At 45.5% G+C, this 2,801-nt stretch overlaps 1 non-coding gene across 1 annotated transcript; it reads right to left on the bottom strand.

Moving 5' to 3' along the window:
- Nucleotides 1-786: 786 nt before the first annotated feature.
- LOC114809773 lies at nucleotides 787-924 on the bottom strand. The gene has a single exon (XR_003757551.1). It is a non-coding gene; the product is annotated as a small nucleolar RNA SNORA7 (small nucleolar RNA).
- Nucleotides 925-2,801: the final 1,877 nt, after the last annotated feature.

Here is a 2,801-nt window from a genome sequence, read left to right as displayed (position 1 = left end):
TCTCTCTCCCCACTCCAGTCTATTCTTCACTCCGCTCCCCGACTCATCTTCCTGCAGAAAGGCTCTGGGCATGTCACTCCCCTTCTTAAAAACCTCCAGTGGTTGCCTATCAACCTCCACACAAAACAAAAACTTCTCACTCTAGGCTTCAAGGCTTTCCATCACCTTGTCCCCTCCTACCTCTCCTCCCTTCTCTCTTTCTACTGCCCACCCCACACGCTCCGCTCCTCTGCCGCCCACCTCTTCACTGTCCCTCGGTCTCACCTATCCCGCCGTCGATCCCTGGGCCACATCCTCCCGTGGTCCTGGGATGCCCTCCCTCCTCACCTCTGCCAAACTAATTCTCTTCCCCTCTTCAAAACCCCATTTAAAGCTCACGTCCTCCAAGAGGCCTTTCCAGACTGAGCTCTCCTTTTCCGTCTGCTTCTTCTGCTTCCCCTCTACCCCCCACTTCACCTTTCCTCAGCTAAGCCCTCTTTTCCCCCCCTTCCCTCTGCTCCTCCCCCTCTCCCTTCCCATCCCCTCAGCACTGTACTCGTCCACTCAACTGTATATATTTTCTTTACCCTACTTATTTTGTTAATGAGATGTACATCACCTTGATTCTATTTATTGCTATTGTTCTTGTCTGTCTCTATTAGACTGTAAGCCCATCAAAGGGCAGGGACTGTCTCTATTACCGATTTGTACATTCCAAGTGCTTAGTAGAGTGCTCTGCACATAGTAAGCGATCAATAAATACTATTGAATGAATGAATGAATGCTACCCAAGAGAGGTGAGTTTTGACTTATAGCAGATTGCCATCTACTCACTAGCCACTGCCCAAGCTAGGAATAGAATGGTTATGCCTCTGCTTAACTCTTCCTCCTATAGCTGTGACTGGCAGAGTTCTGAAAACTCTCCAAGTGCAACCCTGAGAGGGCTCTCATCTACTAGCCTGTGGCATTTTGTGACCCAGCTAAAATATGAGAGTCAAGAATGAACTGGTTCCTAGTTTACTGAACCACTATCATTATAATCAATTCTTTCAGATAGATTTTTTTTAGCCATGAAGTCTCCTGCCACTTGTCTGCCCTGTCATCTTGGGCAAATCACTTGGCTTTCTCTATATCTCAATTCCCTCATCTGTACAACGAGGATTAAGGCAGTGAGCTCCATATTGGCAATGGACTGTGTCCAACCTGACCACTTGTATCTACCCCAGTGCTTAGAATTGTGCATGGTACAGAGTAAGTGCTTAACAAATACCATTAAAGAAAAAAGGCTCAGGACTGAGGCTTGTCCATCATTTTCAACAGGAGATTCCATCATTATCTTCATCAGCAGCAGGATGTAACTACTGCTACTGTAGTAAAAAAACAATTTTTTAGCCATCTCCCATTTGTACATTAGCCCCAGAGCACTGGTGGCAGAAATGTAGCTATCAGGCTTTCTCAACAACTTCAAGTTTATTCTCATATGCTTTAGCTCTGCTCTGTTCTCTGCCTGACAAAATTATTTCTTCCACCTATTTTGACACCCATGCCAATTGCTCTCACCAATTGTTTCAGGCATTTAACTCCTTCCTCAAACTCCCTGTCCTTCTGCCTCCACATCTCTTGCTCTCAATCATCTGACCACCTATTCATTGAGAAAATTGAAACTGCCTCTCCTTCAACTCTCCCATCTTTCCCAGCTATATCTCAAGAAGAGATCTCCACCTTCTCTCATAATCCACCCCCCCCACCTATGCATGACCCCATACCTATGTACCTTACAAAAGCACTTGCACCCTGCCTTCTTCCCTCCCTGACCATCAACTTCAAATGTTCACTCTTCAGTAGCTTCTTCCCCACTGCTTTCAAACATACCCATGTGTCCTCATCCTAAAAAACACCCTCATATGACCCCCACAGCTCCCTCCAGTTATTGCCCCATTTCCCTCCTACCATTCCTCTCCAAACTCCTTGAGCGAGTTGTCTATACCTGCTGTTTCCAGTTTCTTTCCTGCAGTTCTCTGCTTAACCCATTCCAATCTGACTTCCATCCCCTTCATGCCACAAAAACCACCCTCTTAAAGGTCACGAATGATCTCCTTCTTGCTAAATCCAATAGCCTCTATTCCATCCTAATTCTTCTTGACCGCTCAGCTGTCTTTGACATTGTTGACTACCCCCTTCTCCTGGAAACATTATCCAATATTGGTTATACTAACACTGTTGTCCTCCTATCTCTGCTGCTCATTCTCAGTCTCTTTCATGGACTCCTCCAATGTTACCCATTCTCTAACTGTGGGACTACTTCAAAGCTCATTCTGGGTTGCCTTCTATTCTTCATCTACACCCATTCCCTTGGAGAGCTCATTAGCTCTCATGCCTTCAAAACTAATAATAATAATTATGTTGGTATTTGTTAAGTGCTTACTATATGCAGAGCACTGTTCTAAGCACTGGGGTAGATACAGGGTGATCAGGTTGTCCCACATGAGGCTCACAGTCTTAATCCCCATTTTACAGATGAACTACCACCTCTATGCAAATGAGTCCCAAATTCCTATGTCAAACCCTTTTCTCTCCCTCTCTGCAGTGTCACATTTCCTCCTGCCTTTAAGACATGTCTACTTGGATGTCCCGCCGACATCTCAAACTTCATTCATTCATTCATTCAATAGTATTTATTGAGCGCTTACTATGTGCAGAGCACTGTACTAAGCGCTTGGGATGAACAAGTCGGCAACAGATAGAGACAGTCCCTGCCGTTTGACGGGCTTACAGTCTAATCGGGGGAGACGGACAGACAAGAACAATGGCACTAAACAGCG

Source organism: Ornithorhynchus anatinus, chromosome 2 (genome assembly GCF_004115215.2).
Source record: "Ornithorhynchus anatinus isolate Pmale09 chromosome 2, mOrnAna1.pri.v4, whole genome shotgun sequence".
NCBI lineage: Eukaryota > Metazoa > Chordata > Mammalia > Monotremata > Ornithorhynchidae > Ornithorhynchus > Ornithorhynchus anatinus.
Note: the sequence above shows the minus strand (reverse complement) of the source record. Positions and strands in the feature narration are given on the sequence as shown.